The sequence below is a fragment of the Thalia democratica genome, chromosome 8, assembly GCF_965202585.1.
Source record: "Thalia democratica chromosome 8, ktThaDemo2.hap1.1, whole genome shotgun sequence".
Taxonomy (NCBI): Eukaryota; Metazoa; Chordata; class Thaliacea; order Salpida; family Salpidae; genus Thalia; species Thalia democratica.
Window position 1 is genome coordinate 8,468,555 of NC_139172.1, and position 25,075 is coordinate 8,493,629.

Here is a 25,075-nt window from a genome sequence, read left to right on the forward strand (position 1 = left end):
TAAATAGTTTTACTATTTATTTAAAGATTTATAATAAAGATACTTTCATAAAAAAAGTAATTTACTGGTTTAAAATACTATTTAGCATTATTTTTTATTCAAAAAGTAGAATTAAACTAAATATAAGGTTTACTTCATTAAACTATACTTTGATTTAATCTGTAATAAAAGAAAGTTAACAAGTTGTAGAATAGTTATAGAAACTCACTTTTCTGTTTATCTTTTTTTTATAGTTTTAGTCTATTTGGTCCAAAACTTATTTTATGAAACACTCATATTATTAAGAGAGCATCTTAATTTTTGCTTATAAAAACATCGGCAAAAGAGCTTAAGCTTGAATTTACGTATGCCGGTAGGGTATACTATCAAAATCCACCTGATCAAAATCAACCGGCGTTCAAAAAACCCATTTATTATGTATGCCGTGAGACAAGCTCAATATAGCTGAGCTCAGTCAACTGGTGATCGAAGTGGTTTGACCTTTACATCTTAATTTTTGAAGATAATTTAGTTTTAATAATCTTATAAATGTTTCTTATTTTTGTTCAAATGTGTTCTGTTAGCTTAAAGTCTGCTTATAATTTACATGTTAGTACAACTAAAAAACTTTAACTGCATTTTATAGTATTTCGTCAAACAACTATATGATCATAATAATTTTAAGTTTTAAATGTTTCAAACTTTCAATAACCTATAATCTGAAGTACTGAAATATAATTATAAAAAATACAATTCGTTTGAATTACAACTGTGTATATTACTCATATAACTCCTGTAGACTGCTTTTGCTATGTTTCCTACGTTAAAAATTAATTGAATACAGTCTATCACTGAGAATTTATAGTGTACCACAAAAAAATGTTTGACTAATCTGTTTTTTAACATTTTAAAAAAGATTTAAAGTGAAAGTATTTCAGTGCTCCCTACAACAGTTAGTTTTATTAACAATCATACGATCTTATTCAAATAAGCCACAAAACTTTGATAGAATTGACTTCTTTTTCTAATTTAAATGTCTATTATACTAATAAAAACTACGGTACAATGTTTCAAATGATTAAAAAAAACACTAATTTTTATATAATGTTTGCCAATAAAACATCCTTACAAAATATTTTATTTGGAATATGACAATTTGAATAGTTGTTGTCTAGTACTAACATCTACTTTATGAAAATTTTGTAGAACTAAATTAACAATTTGTTATGGAATTAGATGCTGTGTTTTTTAATAAATTGATTATTTTTCAATTTGTTGATGCTTCGTTTTGATTTTTTTTATTACACGCAGAAGTATACAAACATGTATGCTTAAGCTACAAAGGTTTACATTTTTACACGTAAAAATGCTAGTATAATAGTTACTATAGGATACTTAACTGACAAAGAGCTCTTTAAAAAGGTTATAGGCCGTTTTATATTAGGTTGTTTAAGTTTAAAATACAAATCAGTTTCAATTAACCGTGTTGTGCGTAGTGAAAGTTAACACTGAAAATATTATTTTATCACACACCGTTAAGAACAAGCTCAATTTATAAAAATAATATGTAAGCGATTTTTCGCTACCCTTTATTGTATATACGGATTTAGGCTTATAACTTTTACTAATAGTTTTAATGCATTGACAAAATATATCAAAAACTTTTTTTTTTTTGGTTTTGCTTGACATAAGCAAGTTATAAACAGTTCCAATTACAGAAATACTTACTGTACAAGGTCAAGTCGTTGTGTTATATTGACAAAAAGAACAAAACTTCTCGATTATTTAATATTAAGAATTGTTGTAAAATATTTTTGTACATACAGTTTAATGAAAATAATTATTATATCAAGTTTAACTTTTCAGAGTTCAATAACGAAATGAAATTATAGAAAACTGTAAATTTACAGTCATTAAGATTTGTATACTGTTGATATTATGGCGATTATGATGAAGTCTAGACTTTATATTTAACTTCAACGCACTAAGATAATAGTTTTCAAAAAGCTGTTGGGAACTGAAAACAGCCACAAACTTTTTATGTGTGATAACAAAACAAAGAACTGAGCTTTAAACTTAAAAGAAGCATTAAAATTTTACATTTATAATTGATATTGAAAGATAAAATGTATGTTTTATTGTTCGGCGGTATACTTACAAGCATAAAAAGGATTAAAAATTAAAGTTTTTGATATTATTGTAAAATTAAAAATAAGCCCTATCCGGGGTCAAAACAAAATTCAGTTATCTAACATTTTAAACAGTTTCACTTGGTTTTTTTTTCAATACAATAAAAATATAAGTAAAAAGCTAACAATTAAGCTAAAATAAAAACAAATTATATTGTAGTAAACAAACAAAAATATAAAAGACATTTGGCATAATAATACTTAAAAAAATCTAAATTCAAATAATAAAAAGTAATACAATACAACAGCAAACTTATATACATGATAAACAAAAACGTTTAAAAGAAAAGTTAACTTTTGTTTTAATAACAGCCGTTTAAGTGTTTTGCTTTGAAGAAAACCAGTATTGTTGACCTTCTGGTCCATCATAATTAACGTGAAATCAAGATAAGCCGTATCCGGGGTCAAATACAAAGTCCATTTATCATTTATTTTAGACAGTTGTACTAAGTTATATTTTAATTCAAAATTGCTACTAGAGCTCGAACGAATCTGTCCAAAAAAATTATAAACCAAAATACTGTTCAAAGCTTTCATCATTTATTGACATTTCAAAACGGGTATAAAAAATAAAACACAACATTAAAAAAAAATAAAAACAATTAATTTGAAACTTAAGTAAAAAGCAAACAATTAAACTAAAATAAAAACAAAATATTTTATATTTAACAAGAAAAACATAAAAGATATATGGCAAGTTTCAATACTGTTCTTAGAAAAATCAGTGTTCAATTAGTAAAAAGTGATACAAATATAAACATACAGTACATCTATTTAAACTTGAAACATATTTTAATTAAAGTAACTTAAAACTTTAAATAGAGTTGTAACAAGTCTAGACTACCTAGTACAGTCAGAATAGTTTACTAATTCAGGAAAACTCCGACTAGTTTTTATTTTGTAAGTTTATTTTTTCTATTACAAGTTTTGCTTTTTTCTGCTAAAAATTGAGTTCTTTGTAAATATATATATCATATATATATATATATATGATTATTAAATGGTTACAGTTACACACCATATGCTTCTAAACAATGTATTGAGTTTTTTCAATTGTAATAGTAATAAGAAAAGAACTTTAAGATTAGGTATAACTTTACATAAGTATACTAATTTACATACTTTCAATTTGCTTGTTAATTATGTTTCTACTGAAGAACTTAAGTGCTCACGGTTGACACACACTCAAAATAACTCAGAATAGTAAAAATAAAATGAAACTGACCAAATCAGTCTAGTTTGAACATTTTAGAAAATTCAGGTTAATTTAGAATTTAGATATTGTCCTCGAAATTCAGGCTAGTTTTGTGACTTTAAATATTTTTGTTTTATCAAAAAAATTGTTGTTACTATTTCATTTATTATCATTTTAACCTTTTTATGTATTCAAACTCAGGCTAATTTTTTGCTCATCTAGACTTGGTTAATTTTTTCGAAATAGTAGTACGGATTTTAAAACTTTTTTTTGTCTAAAATTGTAAACTCATTCCAAATAAAAAGAAAAAAACTGGTAGTTTAGAATCTTAATAACTTTCTACTTAACCTGTATTTTATAGACGAGTAACCTTTAATGTGCTTGTTAATTTAGTTTGTATTAGAGTAATTAACTATATCAAGTTAAGAACTGACTAAATGTAGAACTATATTTCGCTTTCTAAATAAAAAAAGAATTCATAATGTAAGTAAAATATGTGTTTTGAAATGTTTACAATTTCTTCATGGTTAATTTTGATTTATTAAGTTTTAAAGAAATTATAATTAACTGAACCTACAATTTTCACATGCTTAACCATTATTTTGTATGTCGAGTAATGAGAAGTCAGTCAACCAGAACGACTTCTGAGGAAATAATGTATCAATTGCATGTAATTGATCATGTCTTTAGTTGCGTAATTATGCGTAAAATATCTATAAAAACTAATAAATCATAAAAATTTTTCGTCGATTCTAATTTGAAAGCACTGGAGAAGAAAATAGTTACTAAGTGTTTACATCAATTAACCTAATTATTTTTGGTTTAAATGAGTTTATTTCTTCGTTTTAGTCATTTTATAGTTTATCTACTTTCTACCGTTTTATTTCTATAAGTTAAAAGTTTTTGTTTAAATACCAGTGATAGTTACTGTTTTACATCTACTAATACTTTAACATTGAATATTAATTTTAACTGAGGCCTTTAATAAAAGACTTTTTGTAAAAAACATTAACAGTTTTATTTGAAAAAAAAAAGTTAAGATTATAATTTAAAATGTTGTAGTTTACGATAAGTAATATTACTTGTTTCTATTATTTTAAACATATTTGTAATATCAAATGTTATTTTAATATTTTTAAGGTGTGAAATTATAAAAACTGGCAACAATATTCTTGAATACATTTAAACAGGAAAAGTAATAATAAATATAGTAAAAATATAATTTATCTTTTGTTTTGTAACTTAAAGAGTTTCGCTTATATTATAAGAAGTCTTAGTTTTGTTTAAATAAGTTCATGTGCAAGTAAAAAGGTAAAAAAATAAAAACTCGAAGATAATGTTAAAACTTAAACGAGTTATTCCGAATCCTAATTTGAAAAAATTTATATCCTGCCGAGTTTTAATTTTAAAGTAAGATCTTGATCTTAAATTCAAAAATATATAATAGATCATTTATTTAACATAAATTTGTAATCTTTCATTAAAAATACATTTTTTTAATTTCACCGTAGTTTTTAAATACATAAAAACTTGCTTTACTAATTTACATATTTATTTATCGTTTATATGTTTACAAGTTTTTGGTTAACCATATTTCACAACTTTTTGATTTTTGATTGTTAATGTTCACAAAGTTAATATTTTTTTGCTATAGTAGTTGCAAGTTTAAACTAGTTTTAATTTCTTCAGCCTAAAGTACTTTTATAAAACTGTTTAATATAATATAATGTAAAGTTTAATCTAAAATTACAATTTATATCTTATCAAATTTTTATTATAATCTTTTCTTACAACTTAACTACAGTTAGTTATATCTTTTTATTTTTGTATTATTCTTAGTAATACTATTGTTTATTTACTTTTTTTACTTGTAGTTTTTTAAACAAGTTTGTACAAAATTTATAGAAATTGTGCAAATATTACACTATTGAATACTGGTCTTTAAATAAAATCTAAATGCTTTTATTATATAAAAACATATTGTATTGTACGGTAGTTAACTTGACAAGCTATGAAAAATAACAGCCAAAAAAAAATCTTTCTAAACAAGATTGACAAAATCTTTGCGGTTCCAACAATTAAAAAAAAGGTCTAATAAAAGCAAATAATAAAGGAAATACTGTAAATCGAAACTGATAAATAAAAGTAAAAAAAAATAGTAAAGAGTATACATAAACAAAGACATTAAAAATATCAAAAGGTATCAAACCGAACTTACATAAAGGATTATCGAAAAGAAAGTTACAATTTAACAACAGTTTTTTTTTTCTAAAGTTTAAAAAAATAAAAAACCAGAACGTTACAACTCAGTTTTTTATCTTTATGACGTAATTATCTTGCTATATAGATTACTACGTATTACAGGGGTCGGCAGGCTGGAGGTACTCGCGGGCCAACTTTCGAACTTCTTAAACAATTTTCGCGGGCCGCCGTTTTATTTTTAATCACTGGTTTAAAATTATTTAGTTTTAGTTTCAATCAGTCTAATATATGAGCCAGTCTGAGTCTTAAATATACATATAGGGCTTATAATAAAACGTAAAATTGCGATTTTTGTCTTAATAAAATCACTTTCTGTCTAATAAACTGATATCTTTATACATAGTGATATTAGTGATAGTATTTAATATCACCTAGCACCGAAACAAACGACCTCAAAAAACTTTTTTTTTAATTGTACTTATCAATCTCTTAATAATAAATCTTTTATACAACTTTAATACAATTCTTTCCAACTTAATGTTTAATAACTTTCAATATCTGATAAAAGTTTTTTTAGGGATCGCACAGGAAACAGGAAACCTGGTTGAAGAGCAAATAAGAAATTTATACAGATTTTAATGTTATTACAATCTTTTATAGTACATAAAACTTACGTTTATTGTTAGTGATTAAAATCATTTTCATACGTACAACAGTGACTAAAAGTGTTGCAACTAAAGCAACATAAAATGTTTTAGATATAAAACTACAATACTTTTAAAACTATAGTTCGTTAAAGGCATTAAGAGTAATATTTTAAATTGATTACAAAACTTAAAAAACATTAAGCTATACTTTTGAATTATTATAAACACATTTCTAAAAGAGTTATGTTTTCAATTCTCAGTTTTCACTTCAAAGTGAATAATTTAAAAAATGACAACTCTTCAGTAAGACTCTAGATTGTTAAGTGTTGACTAGATTTTCTCAAACTCATTTTCTAATCGTCCCATTGGCAGAAAAGTAAAAAATAGTTTTCCCGTTTTATCAAGGGTTCGGTAGGCGTTTATTGTTCTGGTGTTAAATTTCAAAGGAATAAATCTCATGCGGGCCGCATATGTAGTTTTGATTACATCGTGACCTTTTTTTAAGTGTTCATTTTTTTTTTTGGTAAAATGATTAAATTGATTTTTTGATGTCAATGGCAAACGTTTAAAACGCATTAGAAAAGTTTACTGCTTAGGCTTTAAAATTAAAAGACAAATTGGCTTTCCTGCAGTTGTTTTTCTTCTAAGTTTAGATAATAACTTCCTTCTTTCAACAGCAACTGGTGAACTAAAAATAAGTTTCAATTGTACTTGGATTCAGTAAGTTATTTATGAAACAAATGTTTAATATTTTAACTAAATACGAACTATTTCTATTTCGTATAAAAGTAGTGCACAGTAATTAACTATAATTTTATCTTTTTTAAACTTAGGTGTTTTGTTTAGCACGCAATCTATATCTAAATAGTTTATTGGAGAAAAAATACGCTCAAAATACTTGGTCCTTGGACCTGGTGCACGAAGAACCTTTCGGTTATCAAGTCGCACACCACGGCTACCTTTTAACGTCTTGTCCAGGGCTACCTAAAGTTTTATGATAAATATTTGTTATATGTGTTATAATCAAATATACACAGAAACATTTAAAACATCATAATAAAAAGACGTAAGGTAAAATAGTTTGTTTTTTGATTTTGAGTCGTTTTGATTTTTTACATAAGTTTTCTGTGCAGTCAAAATTAATTCTTATACACACTAAGGTGATTATAAATACGATGCACTTTGAGTTTTCAGCTAATTTTTAAGAAACTACAAAAACACTCTGTGTGTAATTCAAGATGAACTGCAGAAACTTTAATTTTAGCGGAATTCGATTTTCTAAAAACAACCCCAATGAAAACTGTATAGGACCCAAAAAGTGCGACCTAAGAGTTTTTAGTTGACTTTTTTACATGTGACAGTTATCACTTTAATACTTGTGCCAAATACAATTTGCAGCATTAATTTATTAAAGCTAATTATTTTGTTTAAATTATTTGTTTTATTAAAGCTGTATAAACCTTTTATTTTGGAAATTTTTTTTCTTTAAAATATTTTATAGTTTGAATTTTTGGTCTTACAAAATTTCGAAACAAAATTTATACAGTATTACCTTTAATCTAAGCCTTTATGTTTTAATGTATGCCATAAGTTTTTACAGTTCTTTAGTCGGAGATGTTTATAAAAACATAGTTTTTAGACAAATAAATAGAATATTAAAAGTTAATATATTATTATTAGGTTTGTATCGTATATAATAATTAAATTTTTACTACAATTAAAGAGTTAATGGAAATTTTATGTCTTTATTCATTTCAGGCTGTTTAATTTGTATTCGTTAAAAAATAAATTATTTACTAAAGTATTTGATATTTACTTAATAATTTGTTAGAGTAAATGTGAATGGTTGCTTAGTACATATAAAGCTGCAAAAGTGTAGTTTTAGTTTGAAAATAAAACTTTTGACAAATTTTACCATTGTTATAAGCTTGTAAAAGTTTTTAAATACAATTTTTTTTTACTTTAAGAAAATAAAGAGCTTTTTATTTAATGTCGATCAGTTTTTTTTTTTTGATGATGTTGTTGAAAATAAACATAAGGCTAGTCTTTATCTCTAAGTATAAAAATATAATGAAATAAAAAATCACTAACTTAAGTTTAAATTATTTAAAAAGGTTAATTTATATCATGAAACCTTAGTATAGTATGAAAAAATACTAAGAATAAAAGCTTCTATCAAACTTTGAATTGAATATAAAAAAATATTTTTCAATTGTAAGCAAGATCTTATTTATTAATAAATTTAAAACCTTAGTATTTTACTTTGGATATTTTATGATTTTTTACCTAGATTTTATCAGATTTAGTTAAGCTTTTAATTCCGTGGAAAAAGTGATATTGCTAAAAAAAATAAAATACTATGATATGAAAACAAAAAACTTGTTCATACTTAACATAGAATTTGAACGAAAGTAATCATTGTGTTATTTGGCGTAGGTGTGTCACAAGGTTCAGTCTTGCGACCATTATGTTTTAATAGTTCCTGAGCAATGCCAGTTAAATGGTTCCTAGTTTTGCAAATAAACAATATTGTACACGATCAATAACGAACAAAGTTATAAACAAGGAGTACTTAGCTCAATTTGTAATTTAAAATTGTTTAAAGTTGCTTATGGTAAAAAATAAACAGCAAACTAGATGCATTTTCTCTTGTTTTTAAAAAAGGCCAAAAACATAAATTTTAATGTAAATATAGGTAAATTAATTATTATAATAATAATTTCGGAGTACTTGAAAGGAATCTTACCCTGTAAGAAAATTTAATAACTGTAAAAACAAAGTTATTAAAAACAGTTGGTGTTCTTTGTAAGACGAGGTGTATTAAAAATAGGAAATCTTTATGTTTAATCTTTAATTGACTCTTAATGAGTCCCACTAAGTATGATTTGCATACTCGTTTTAGAATAAATAAAACTAATTTAAAGTTCAAGTAATTATGTTATGTGATACAAGATATCAATAACAGCAAGCAATTATAGGTATTATGTCGTTATAATGTAAATAAATAATTATTAAGTTAATTACAAAGTGAATTAGTACAAAATGAAAACAAAAATAAAGATTAAAAGAAATACACTGATAATAATTAATTTTTGTCGGAGTTAAAGCGTTCATAATATATAGCAACAAAAATAGTTAAAAAAAAAAAAGCCAAGTTTTTCGGCTGAAATATATCAATTGTTCAATACAGTGTGTTTTTTAAAGAGAATATTAACTTATTCAAACTATAGTTAATTTGTTTTTGTTGTACGTAAATATTCAATTTTCTAATTTATACTAATTTTCAAATTCGTTTTGTGTTATATAAGGGAAATACCAAAATCAATTTTAAATGTAAAACTTGTTGTTGCAGTTAATAGTAAATAGTGTAAAAGAAGACAACAAAATTTATAAGAAAATAGATAAAAGAAACACTTTAAATACTTGACTAAATTGGTTTTAAAAGAACTATCGACATTGTCACACCTGAATGCAATTTCTTAGACACATTTCAAACTTTACTAAAAATGAAAATAAACCATATGACAAAGAAACTGCGAAGTTAATTTCAAAAACAACAAATCAGACCAACCAAAACGAAAAAAAAACTCCTAACAATGGTTAAAAGAAAAATAGATAGGATTTCGAATAATGAAAAATATTTAACAACTCCATAGTCACCTACCAAAACGCTTTAAACAATGCCAACTTTATCTATACGCTTAAATAAACCGAAAATAAAAACACCAAAACTCAAAGAAAATAAACAAAAAATATATATATACTTCATTTCTCTTTTCCTTTCTTCCAAACAGTGAAAACTAATCAAGAAAAAGCACTTTTGGTTTGATAAACACTGAAAAAAAAATCTATGCAAAATAGTGATCAAAAATAGTTTAAAACTGTCTTATGCTGTATGAATACTATCAAAATCATAATACAGAAAAATTCAACAGAACAAAACAAAAACCGCTAATATTTTATCTTATAACTGCCGCTCTAATAATATACGTTGTTTAGATAATAAATATTAATAACAAATTAAGTTAACAAAACCAAGATATCATCTACAAAAAATATTTGATATACCGTTGGTACTTTTAAAAGAAGATGGTAAAATTATAATAGAAACTAAAAAACTTGCAAGGAAAACCGCACTGAACTAAAAAAAAAAGTTATAATTTGAAAACAACTGTATATCAATTACAACATCGTATAGAACAGGGTTTCCCAAAATGGACAGGTGGCCCCTTAGAGGGCCATGACATATACTCAGCAGACCATGAGCAGCAAAGGGGCCAAAGGGGGGCCATAAGGCCATAATTTGAAACTTACACTAGATGTTCTGGAGTTGCAGATGAAGAGCAAAAAAAAAGTCTTAGTGCTTTTAATGGTAGTTTTTTGAGTAATCTTGTTGAAGGTAGCCATTTGAAAAAAAGTTTGGGAAACCCTGATGTAGAATATCCTCGACAACGTGTTAAAATTTAAACATTTTTAAACGAGCATAAAGTTAATTTTATAGGCAAATTTATTAGTTTTTCAAAAAACATAAAACTTTAATGTCAATTATTTTCCTTATCTTAAAAGCTATCTAATTTTTTTTTATTTTAGAGAACGCACCTTTGTCTTTAATTTGAAAAAAAAATATTTGGTTTGGGGTCGGAATTATTTCATGGGGTCCCTCCAAAAATAAAGGTTTTTTTTTGTTTTTTTTCATCATATGGTATTTAAACCAAAAATAAATATTTTCTTTTTTTCTTTTTCTCTTAGTTTGCATGTTATTTAAACTCTTAAATGTTTATTTTATAAATAATGTTAATATCTTTTACGATTTGGCCCCAAATCAAAATGAAGTATATTACACTATCATTTGCCTTGGTCATTTCCTAGATAAAAAATTGATAAAAGGAAAAAAAAAGTTAATAAGAATGTGAATTACATCAAATTTAATTAAAATAAACTAATTAAATTAAATATGTTTATTAAAATTTGTAATTAAAGTGTTAACTATTAATAAATATATTTCTTGCTTAAATTTTGTTAATGAACAAAATACAAGAATGATCAAATCTGAAATAAGACAAAACATTATAAATTTAACTGTTCAAACTAATCTAAAATTATAGCTAGGCAAATACTTATAGAAACTGTACTTCTAGTAAATCGTTTTATATTAAACAAAGATTTCAGATTAAAACATTAAATATGAAAACTTTCATTAATAATACGATAAACCAAAAATTTACAAACTTTAAGCATGACATAACATAGAAAAATATTTCCTATTTAATCTGATATAATCTATTCCCTCGTTTTAAAATATTTTAAGTTGATAATTACATTTTACTACATTTTTCATTTGCCCATTTTAAGAATTAGATATCATAATTTTTTCAGGCTAAAAAATTGCTGCAAAAACCACAAAAAACTTTATATGATTTTGAAAAATAAGCAAAAATAGTAAAAAGTACAACATAAACAGCTAGTAAATCATTATAAATTTTTTAATAAGTATCTTTGATCTATATTATAAATCAAATTCACCTTTACTTTATTATAAAAATGAACTTTTGCAAGTTAAAGTTTTTCATGGTCGGTTGAGATAAATTACTTTATATACTTTTAGATTATATATTACGAAGAAAAATTTTCATATTAGCTTGATACATTTCATGATTTAATTTCAAAAGCAATATTTTAAACATAATGATAATAATAATTATATTTTGAATATTTAAACAAATTTGAAAAATGTAATAATTTCATTTTTAGAATTTTTAACTTAAGTAATAATAAATAAAAGTAAGAAAACTTTACACAAAAAAAAAAAACTTAAAACTTTCTATCAAAATTTAAATGTTAATGAAATCCAAGTATGCGAAACATAACCATATACAATAATATATTGTACTAATATTTCAAGTTATTTTATTTCATAGATACATTTAGTATTACAAAATTAACTTTCAATAAAGTAGTTGGGCAACTAGTAGGCCTAAAAGTTCGCCTAGTAGTAGGCCAATGCAGAATAGTGAAAGTTTTTGCATTTATCATACAGATAGTTATTTTGTGTTCGAGACCATATGAATAAAAATTGTTTTTTTTTTTTGAACAGTTTGAAACAATTATTTATTCTAAAGTAAAGCTTTGTTTAAGTTTTATGGAATTTTTTTCTTAATAATGTGTGACCCAAGAAAAAACTTTGTCAGTAAATCTGACTGGTTTCTTATAAAAGGCTGCCAACACTTGTATACTAATAGTGTCGTTCTATATCGTTGCTGTGTGAAACTATTAAACTTTATTGAAATTAGATATTTCAGGTAATCAATCCCACTAAAGTATAGTGTAGAAAAAAAAGTTAACAAACTCATTTTTCTTAAAGGACTTAACAGCAGAGAATATCGAAATTAGAAATCATTTATTTTATATAAGTTGGTTTTATACAGCAGTAGACAGACATCGTTTAATTTTAAATAATACAGGTCAAGTCTGTTTATCGAAACATCTCAGTCAGGGATGTAGCTTGAACAAATTACTTGTCTTTATTAGTGCATGTAGTTTGTTATAACTTTTAATTCATTATTTAATCAAAATAATAAACTTTTTTATAACTTTTTGCCAAATAAAAATATTAAATTATTGCCATAAATTGACAAAAAAAATTGTTATTATATCAAAATTTGTATTTATTGTACTTTTTTATTAAAGTTTTTTGTAGTTTATGCTATAAAAGTTTCCTTTAAACTAATCTAGAACTTTTCTAACTAATTATATTGTAGAAGAAAAAGTTATTTTGTTATGTAAGATAAAAAATTAAATACCCTTAATGAAATATGTATATATATTACAACAACCTATTTTTATCATGTTATGTATTTAACCACTAACATTATGACTTGATTAACTTTAGTTTAAGTATAATAAAGGTGTTCAACTTAGTTGCAATATTTCAAAGTGAGTTTAAAAAAAATTCTAGAAAGAAACTATGTTAACACTACAAATATGTTCTTTTTTTTCAATATAGCAAAACTAATTTAACTCAATTAGTTGAAATTAGTTGCTTTGTATAATTAATTGTTATTATAACCTAGAGGTTAAAATAATAAAAATTAAATTTAAGACTATTGTTAAATAAAACTACCCACAAGTTTAAAAAAATTAATGTTTAAAATGCTAAATGAATGTACAAAATTTTACAACGATACAACTTTAAATAATCGGCTTAGATTATTTAACATTTTTGTTTTGTTAACCAGCATTTTTTACTATTCGATTTAATTCTAAAAATGTTTTTGTTTAGTAACACTGCAAACTTTAAAATACACTTTCAATCTAAAGAAACAATAACTATTCGTTGTCTGTATAACTTAATGTGTTTCAAAAACAACTCTTAGATCAGGGGATAAACTTTTTTCAGTGGGTTGGCTCTTTTTTTGATAATAGACTAATTACTGTGGTTGCTCATAATTATAACTGTCTCAGGTATATAAAAATGCTTAAAATTTAAACCATTTGAAAATTACAGTAAAATAGAATGCAAAACCTTAATATGAATCCAGTTCTTTAATTATTAGTAAAATAATTAAAATATAAACTTAAGTCCTGTTAAAATTGACAATGTGAAAACTTTGCCTCACATGGTTAAGCTAACATGTATAACGATAACTTTTATACGTAAGTAACTAAAAACTATTCAAAATTATTAACTAATTTGTCTTAATGTTAGAAAAACATATTCAATGGTATGTAAACAAACTACTTAGTCAAACAATTAAAGTTAAAATTATAAAGCTCAAAATCTAATTCAAATCATACTAAATTATAATTTTGAAAACAAACTAGAAACAGTCGTGAACAACTTTTTCACAACTTATTGAAAAAGATGAATTGTAAAACTACGGTTTTTCGGATGTTTTAAAAATAAAACAAATATGAAAATGATCGTTGGTTTCCTAATAAAAATGTTTAATTGTTAATATTTTTTTAATTTTTGATTGGATAAATTTGAATTAAAAGCTTCCTTTTTTAAAATGTGCTCGCTTTCGTGACTAAAAATTTTTTTATAGATTATATTTTTTAATTAAACAAAAAAAAACTGTGTCATTTTTGCAAAAAAAAACTTGATAGCAAAAAGTTAAAAGATAGATATGAACTTTTAGCAAAATACTTTAAAAGAAAACCACACTCAATCGTTTTTTTAATACGTTTACCCAAGTTTTTTTTTTCAGGAGTCGCACAGGAAACCAGTCAAAACACGCCCCTGCCCTATATACTATTAGAATAACACTTATAAAAGGATTCCACAAAATTCGACCCGTTAACAAGTAGATATGGCCCGTGGATGAAGTAATTTGAAATTTACACTAGATATTCTGAGGTTGGATATGAAGAGTAAAAAAAGGTCTTAAATAAAATAATAAATTTAAGAGAAATTTTAAACTTACAACAGATATTTTGGTCTGCTATGAAGAGTAAAAACTAAAACTACGACTGCGGCCCGAAAACATTTTTATTTTATAAATTTTGCCCGCGACCACCAAATACCTGCCGACCGCTGACTAAGGGTCATACTTCCTTTAAAACTTATATTTTATGAAACTATAAAACACACTAATTCAAAAATAACTCTATATAATTTTTGATATGTACTAAATATTTTTTTTATAAAAACAACAGTGTCCTGATGTCTACGTATCACATAAGTTTTGAAAACAATAAACTAATAAATGAGCATTAGAAATAAAAGTCAATATTAACCATTTAAACCGATAACTATTGTATTTCTGTTTAAAACTAAATATTTATATATTAAAAAAATGTTATAAGTTCACTCCTGATATTTTAATAACGCAAAAATTTGAATACAATAGTTATATATAAGTAATTTTATAAGTTTTTTTTAATGTTCGTAAAATTTCTATTATTATTATTATTGTTATCTAATTACTTATACTTTATTCTAACTTTTTGTTTTATTATCATTACAAAACAAAGGAAATAAACGTTTTATTAGTTGATACTTGTTCGAACGATCCATAACTGGTTGTGCAAACAAAATTTTAAAACAATTTAGTAAGTACAAACAAAACGCCAGTAATTGCAAATATATTAAACTTTTTATGGACGTTTTCAGATCCATTGCACAAGTCTTCATCGCAAGACATGTAAGTTGCTGTAACATTCACACCAGCAGCACCGTAATTCAACATGCCTTCTTTCTCATTCATCTTAAAGTAACAGTTTTTGTAAGTGGCAGAGTTTCCAGCGATTTAGTAATTGATAGTGATGCAAGAGGTGCCGTTGCTGGAAACGAAGGAGTCGCACGTTTGCTCCGTAGTTCCGCATTCCACTTCGTTTCCGTTGACAGTAACCGACACTCATGGTGCAAAACTGCACAAGAAGAAGCATTAAGTGTTTCATCGTTTTATTTAAATAATTCTTTGAAAAAGAACATAATATTAAGAATTTCACCTTAATTTTCTCTAGTGAAAATACTTTTAAGTCTAAAATCGTATCATATATGTTAATTCGAATATAATTTGTGCTCGCTAGTTATTTAAATATATAAATTATTAAAAAAATATATTAATTAGTCGCGAGTTACTGCGGTAGGTCCAAGCTTAGACTATAAGCGTTGAGTCCTTTTTTTCAAAAAGTGCAGAGTTATAAAAACTTGCTCAACTCTTATTACAACTAAGCTGTTCCAAAATATAATTTTACGTTTTTGAAAAACAAAACGACTAAATTAGTAAAATTTTGAATTTTTCTTTTAGAAACACAATATAATCTCACTTCTATAACTTTTTTATGACCTTGTATGTGTAATAGTTTCACAAGTATAAGTCTAAGTAAAATCTAATACAAAAAAATTTAAATACTGTTTTTTAAATACACCATTATTTGTGTTAGTAAATCAGTAATTAACAAACTAAAACATTTTTGATTGTTTTTGGAAAAATATGATTTTTTTTTTATAGTTTACAACTAATATAGAGACAATACCCGTTTAACTTTTAGAATTAGCATACTACAGACTTAATCAAGTAAGCTTGTGCTTATCAAAATGTAACAACCGCATATATAGCAGTATGCACTATTATTTATTACAAATAAAGTTTTAGTAAGTTCTTTGTTTTTTGAATTTAAGTATCAATATAAAAAAACAAAATATTGTTAACTTAAGTATAATAATTTATAAACTAACAAAATAAATTTATAGTTTGCAGAAAAAAAAAACTTACTCAATTAAGCAAAAAGATGGCAAGTGATAGTATTATTAAAAAGTTAATATAAAAGTTAAGTATTATATTTATGTTAAAATCATATAAAATTATAGATCTAACAACGCATTGTTTAGTATTTTAAACAGTATAGACTTCCTTGTAAGTTTTTAAAATACTTCATTTCTCTACTTTGCGAAACAGTTTAACAGTACTTTATTTCTATGAGAAAACATTTGTTTCATTGTCACATCCTTCCACATATGATTTAGTTAAAAATAGATTCGATGAATTCACTTGTGCTAAAAATTGCGAGCTCGATGTATTGAATTATGTTTTATAAAACAAAAGAGGCTAGTTTAGAAAAAAAGAATAATAAAAAATCGGTTGTAAATTTTTGTGTTCTTTTTTAGAAACTATATTGTTACAGAATGTTAAAAAATTTTAAATTTTAATATTAGTTAAAAACTGTAATTGAATCTTATTCCTGGTATATTTTGTCTTTGAAATAAATAGTTCAACAAATTTTATTAGTTTTCTCGCTAAAAACTACCATGTCAGTAGACTTATAGAAACTCATTTAGAGACTGGCAACGTTTTATAAGTTAAAGACATTATTGGATTGTGAAATTATTATGCGGTCAATTCTATTTTTGTAATACTAAGTTGAAAGTGTTTAGCAACAAAATCAAGTTGTTAAAGTAGGTAAAACAAAAATATTTTCTGTATGACAGGCAATATCCGGCCCGTAGTCTGTAGTATGCTAATTCTAAAAGTTGAACGGGTATTGTCTCTATATTAGTTGTAAACTATAAAAAAAAAATTCATATTTTTCCAAAAACAATCAAAAAAGTTTTAGTTTGTTAATTACTGATTTACTAACTCAAATAATGGTGTATTTAAAAAAACAGTATTTAAATTTTTTTGTATTAGATTTTACTTAGACTTATACTTGTGAAACTATTACACATACAAGATCATAAAAAAATTATAGCAGTGAGTTTATATTGTAATTCTAAACGAAAAATTCAAAATTTCATTTATTTAGTCGTTTTGTTTTTCAAAAAGGTAAAAATATATTTTGGAACAGCTTAGTTGTAAAAAGAGTTGAGCAAGTTTTTATAACTCTGCACTTTTTAAAATTAGGGCTCAACATTTCTGGTCTAAGCTTGGACCTACCGCAGTTACTCGCGACTAATTAATATATTTTTTCTTTAACTTGAGGTCCAACATGAGAATTACGAGACATGTTAATCAGTATAATTGTTACAAAACATAAGTTGATTTTTAGACCTACTTTTTTCTAAGCTTTACACTTAACTTTTTCTTGCAGTATATAAATTGCAAGTTTATATATTTAAATAACTAGCGAGCACAAATTATATTCAAATTAACACATATAATTTTAGAATAAGGAATTTTTTCACTAGAGAAAATTAAGGTGAAATTCTTAATATTATGTTCTTTTTCAAAGAATTATTTAAATAAAACGATGAAACACCTAATGCTTCTTCTTGTGCTGTTTTGCACCATGAGTGTCGGTTACAGTCTGAAGTGTTACCTGTGCGGTTCAGCCAATGGAAACGAAGTGGAATGCGGAAGTACGGAGCATCCGTGCGACTTCTTCGTTTCCAGTAACGGCACCTCTTGCGTCACTATCAATTACCAAATCGCTGGAAACTCTGTCACTTACAAAGGCTGTTACTTTAAGATGAAAGAGAAAGAAGGCATGTTGAATTTCGGTGCTGGTGTGAATGTTGCAGCAACTTACACGTCTTGCAATGAAGACTTGTGCAATGGATCTGAAAACGTCCATAAAAAGTTTAATATATTTGCAATTACTGGCGTTTTGTTTGTACTTACTAAGTTGTTTTAAAATTTTGTTTGCGCTGGAACGTTCGAACAAGTATCAACTAATAAAACGTTTATTTCCTTTGTTTTGTAATGATAATAAAACAAAGAGTTAGAATAAAGTATAAGTAATAAGATAACAATAATAATAATAATAGAAATCTTACGAACATTAAAAAAAACTTATAAAATTACTTAGATATAACTACTGTATTCAAATTTTTGCGTTAACAAAATATCAGGAGTGAACTTATAACATTTTTTTAATATATAAATATTTAGTTTAAACAGAAATAGATTAGTTATTGGTTTAAAAGGTTAATATTGACTTTTATTTCTAATGCTCATTTATTAATTTATTGTTTTCAAAACTTATGTGATAAGTAGACATCAGGATACTTTTGTTTTTATAAAAAAATATTTAGTACATATCAAAAATTATATAGAGTTATTTTTGAATTAGTGTGTTTTATAGTTTCATAAAATATAAGTTGTAAAGGAACTATGACTCTTAGTCAACGGTCGGCAGGTATTTGGTGGTCGCGGGCAAAATTTATAAAATAAAAATGTTTTCGGGCCGCAGTCGTAGTTTCAGTTTTTATTCTTCATAGCAGACCAAAATAATTGTTGTAAGTTTGAAATCTCTCTTAAATTTTTTATTTTATTTTAGACCTTTTTTTACTCTTCATATCCAACCTCAGAATATCTAGTGTAAGTTTCAAATTATTTCATCCACGGGCCATATATATATGCTAACGGGTCGCATTTTGTGGAACCCTACTCTAAATGTTACTCAAATAGTATATAAGGCAGGGGCGTGTTTTGACTAGTTTCCTGTGCGACTCCTGAAAAAAAATACTCGGGTAAACGTATTAAAAAAACGATTGAGTGTGGTTTTCTTTTAAAGTAATTTATTTAAAGTTCATATCTATCGTTTAACTTTTTGCTATTAAGTTTTTTTTTTTTGCAAAAATGACACAGATTTTTTTGTTTAATAGAAAAAAATATAGTCTATATAAAATTTTTTAGTCACGAAAGCGAGCACATTTTAAAAAGAAAACTTTTAATTCAAAGTTAGCCAATCAAAACTTAAAAAAAAAAAATTGAGTCATCAAACATCAAAACCTTCCTTTTTTTTTTTAGGAAACCAACGACCATTTTCATATTTGTTTTATTTTTAAAACATCCGAAAAACCGTAGTTTTACAATTAACTTGTTTCATTAAGTTATAAAATAGTTGCTCACTACTGTTTCTAGTTTGTTTGTAAAATTATAATTTAGTATGATTTGAATTAGATTTTGAGCTTTATAATTTTAACTTTAATTGTTTGACTGAGTAGTTTGTTTACATACCATTGAATATGTTTTTCTAACATTAAGATAAATTAATTAATAATTTTGAATAGTTTTTAGTTACTTATGTATAAAAGTTATCGTTATACATGTTAGCTTCACCATGTTAGGCAAAGTTTTCACATTGTCAATTTTAACAGAACTTAAGTTTATATTTTAATTATTTTACTAAAAATTAAAGAACTGGATTCATATTAAGGTTTTGCATTCTGTTTTACTGTAATTTTCAAATGGTTTAAATTTTAAGCATTTTTATGTACCTGAGAAAGTTTTAGACAGTTATAATTATGAGCAACCACAAAAATTAGTCTATTATCAAAAAAAGTGCCAACCCACTGAAAAAAGTTTATCCCCTGATCTAAGAGTTGTTTTTGAAACACATAAAGTTATACAGACAACGAATAGTTATTGTTTCTTTAGATTGAAAGTGTATTTTAAAGTTTGCAGTGTTACTAAACAAAAACATTTTTAGAATGAAATCGAATAGTAAAAAATGCTGGTTAACAAAACAAAAATATAAAAATAATCTAAGCCGATTGTTTAAAATTGTATCGTTGTAAAATTTTCTACATTCATTTAGAATTTTTAAACATTAATTTTTTTAACTTGTAGGGAGTTTTATTTAATAAAAGTTTTAAATTTAGTTTTTATTATTTTAACTTCTAGGTTTTAATAACAATTAACTATAAAAGCAATTAATTTCAACTTATCGAGTTAAAGTAGTTTTATTATATTAAAAAACATATTTGTAGTGTTAACATAGTTTCTATCTAGAATTTTTTTAAAACTCACTTTGAAATATTGCAACTAAGTTGAACACCTTTATTATACTTAAACTAAAGTTAATCAAGTCATAATGTTAGTGGTTAAATACATAACATGATAAAAATAGGTTGTTATAATATATATTTATTTTATTAAGGGTATTTAATTTTTTATCTTATATAACAAAATAACTTTATCTTCTACAATTTAATTCATTAGAAAAGTTCTAGATTAGTTTAAAGGAAACTTTTATAGCATAAACTACAAAAAACTTCAATAAAAAAGTACAATAAATACAAATTTTGTTACAATAACAATTTTTTTTGTCAATTTATTTTTTATTTGGCAAAAAGTTATAAAAAAGTTTATTTTTTTGATAAAAAAATGAATTTAAAGTTAGAATAAACTACATGCACTAATATAGACAAGTAATTTGTTCAAGCTACATCCCTGACTGAGATGTTTCGATAAACAGACTTGACCTGTATTATTTAAAATTAAACGATGTCTGTCTACTGCTGTATAAAACCAACTTATATAAAGTAAATTATTTCTAATTTCGATATTCTCTGCTGTTAAGTCCTTTAAAAAAAATGAGTTTGTTAACTTTTTTTTCTACACTATACTTTAGTGGGATTGATTGCCTAAAATATCTATTTTCAATAAAATTTAATGATTTCACACAGCAACGATATAGAACGACACTATTAGTATACAAGTGTTGGCAGCCCTTTATAAGAAATCAGTTAGTTTTACTGATAAAGTTTCTTCTTGGGTCACACATTATTAAGAAAAATATTCCATAAAACTTAAACAAAGTTTTACTTTAAAATAAATAGTTACTTCAAACTTTTCAAAAAAAAAACAATTTTTCTTCTTTTTTCTTTCTTAAATTTTCTGATCAAAACAAAAACTTAAAAATTTTTCACTATTCTGCATTGGCCTACTACTATTAGGCGAACTTTTAGGCATACTAGTTGCCCAACTACTTTGTTGAAAGTTAATTTTGTAATACTAAATGTATTTATGAAATAAAATAACTTAAAATACTAGTACAATACATTATTGTATATGGATATTTTACGTATACTTGGATATCATTAACATTTAAATTTTGATAGAAAGCTTCAAGTTTTTTTTTTGTGTAAAGTTTTCTTACTTTTATTTATTATTATTTAAGTTAAGAATTCTAAAAATTAAATTATTACATTTTTTAAATTTGTTTAAACATTCAAAATATAGTTATTATTATCATTATGTTTAAAATATTGCTTTTGAAATTAAGATCATGAAATGTATCAAGCTAATATGAAAATTTTTCTTCGTAATATTTAATCTAAAAGTATATAAAATAATTTATCTCAACTGACCATGAAAAACGTTAACTTGCAAAAGTTCATTTTTATTTATAAAGTAAAGGTGAATTTGATTTATAATATAGATCAAAGATACTTATTAAAAAATTTATAATGATTTACTAGCTGTTTATGTTGTACTTTTTACTATTTTTGCTTATTTTTCTTAATTTCTATAAAGTTTTTTGTGTTTTTTTGCAGCAAATTTTTAGTCTTAAAATTTTGTGATATTTTATTATGAAATTAGGCAACTAAAAAATATAGTATAAAGTAATTATTAGCTTAAAATATTTTAAAACTACACACTAGATTATATTAGATTAAATAGGAACCCTTTTTTTGTAACATGTCGTTTTTAAACTTATAAATTTTTTGTTTATTGCTTTATTGGAGTATTCATTTTAAAGTTTTGATCTGTAAACATATTTTTACCATAAAACGATTTTCTAGAAGTACAGTTTGTATAAGTATTTGCCTAGCTATAATTGTAGACTATAGCTAGGTTATATCTAAAAATTATGATTTCCACTTTATATAACAAATTTTTCTAATTTCTTCTAATGTTTGTTTTAATTCAATTATCTTAATAGGCCTATTGAAGTTGAAGAACAACTTGTACAAGTTTTTAAGATGTAGCTAAAAACTAACCGACTATTAAAGAGTAAAATATTAGTCAACAGTAATACCACGTTAACGCCAGACTTACAGTGTAGTTTATAGACCGTAATATTAAGATTTCTGTATCTCAATATTACATTTGTAAAGGTTTACCTTTAAAAGTTTACTTTTAGTAAAATTATTCTAGCTACACAAGTTACAAGAAGATCCAACTTAAATATAGTTATAACTGCTTACAATAAGAATCCTACTAAGAAGAGTTCAAAATGTTGTCAAACGATTTAATAAGTTGTGTATAATTAAAGTAGTTTGAAAAAAAAAAAAAAACAATAATTAATAAAAATTATGTTAAGCTAATACTAACTTATGGTAAAACTATTTTTACAAAATAAAATAAAATCCTTATATTTTTAAATAAAAATTAAAAACACTTTAATGTATTAACTACTTCATAGACTAGTTTGTTTTCGAATTAAATCCCGAACTCAAAAGAAAAACGTATATCTACTGATTGGGTTAGAAATATTCAGCGAAGAAATGATCGGGTTAGAAGTGATCGGGTTGGAAATGGTCGGTTTAGAAATGATTGAGTTAGAAATGGTCGGTTTAGAAATGATCGTGTTAGAAATGATCGGGTTAAGAATGATCGGGTTAGAAATGGTGGAGTGAGAAGTGATTTGGTTAGACGTTTGGTGCAGAATAGTGCTTATTAAAATGTTACAACCGCCTATATCATTATCATTTTTACAAATAATGTTTTAATAAGTTGTATGCTTTTTGAATTTAAATATCAATTAAAAATAACAAAAAGTTGTAAACTTAAGTATATAAAGTTAAAAACTAACAAAATAAATCTATAATTAAAAGAAAAAAAGTTCTTACTTGATAAAGCAAAAAAGATGGCAAGTGATAATGTTATAAAATTTAATATAAAAGTTAAGTGTTATATTTATATTAAAAACATATAAAATTATAGATCTAACAACGCATTGTTTAGTAATTTAAACAGTATAGACTTCCTTATAAATTTTGAAAATACTCCATTTCTCTACTTTGCGAAAAAGTTTTACCTACTTTATTTCTATGAGAAAACACTTGTAGCATCGTCACATCCTTCCTCATATGATTTAGTTAAAAATAGATTCGATGAATTTACTTGTGCTGAAAATTGCGAGCCAAATGTATTGAATTATATTTTATAAAACAAAAGAGGCTAGTTTAAAAAAAATAAAATCGGTTGTAAATTATTGTACTAGTTTTCGGAAACCAATTTTGTCACAGAATGTTAAAAAGTTTTAAACTTTCTTACTAGTTTAAAACTGTAATTTAATATTGTTCTTGGTGTTTTTAAATTTATTTAACTACAGTTTTACACAACATCGATATAAAAGACAAAATAAGTATAAGATAGTGTTGGCGGCCTTTTATAAGAAACCGGCCAGACTTACTTAGAAATTTTTTTCTTAGGTCACACATTATAAAAAAAGTCATAAAACTTAAACAAAGTTTTACTTTAAAATAAATAATTTTTTCAAACTCTTCATAAAAACAAGTTTTCTTCATATGGTCTCGAAAATAAAACAACTACCTGTATGATCAAAACAAAAACTTGAACATTTTTCACTATTCAGCATTGGCCTACTATTAGGCGAACTTTTAGGCCTACTAGTTGCCGAACTACTTTATTGAAAATAAATTTTGTAAGGTTAAATATATTTATGAAATAAAATAACTTAAAATACTAGTACAATACATTACTGTATATGGATATGCTATGTATATTTGAATATCATTCAATATATTTTATTTTGATAAAAAGTTTCAAGTAATATTTTATTTTGTTTACATTGTTTAAGTAAAAAACTCTAAGATTGAAATTATTACATTATTAAAATGTATTAAGATACTCTTAATATAATTATTATTTTTATTTCGTTTAAAACCTTGCTTATGAAAATAAGTTCATGAAATGTATCAAAGTAACATGAACACTTTTCTATTTTAAATCTCAAAGTAAACAAAGTAATCTTTTTAAATTACCATGAGAAATTTTAACTTGAATAAGTTTATTTTATTTATAAAATGAAAGTTAATTTGATTCAGAATAAGGTCAAATCTACTTATTAAATATACATATTGACTTACTAGCTGTTTTTATTGTTCTTTTTACTATTTTTACTGTTTTGCTTGTTTTGCTTAATTTTTCTAAAGTTTTTTATTTTTTTTTTGCAGCGAATTTTTTGCCTTAAAATTTTGTGATTTTTAATTATGAAAATGGACAACTAAAAAATATAGTATAAAGTAATTATTAGCTTAAAATCTTTAAAACTAGACACTAGATTATATTAGATTAAATAGGAACCTTTTTTTTGTCACATGTCGTTTTTAAACTTATAAATTTTTAGTTTATTGCTTTATTAGAGTATTCATTTTAAAGTTTTGATCTGTAAACATATTTTTACCATAAAACGATTTTCTAGAAGTAATGTTTGTATAAGTATTTGCCTAGCTATAGTTGTAGATTCATGTAAATAGTTCATTTTGTTTTGTTCAACTTCAGATTTGATCATTTTTTGTTTTATTCATTAATAAAACTTAATCAAGAATGATATTTATTTACAATTTTCACTTTACAAACACAACAATTTAACATACTAACTAATCAATGATCATTTAAGTTTTGAAGCATAGTTTATTAAAGTAGGGAAAAATTTCGAGGAAT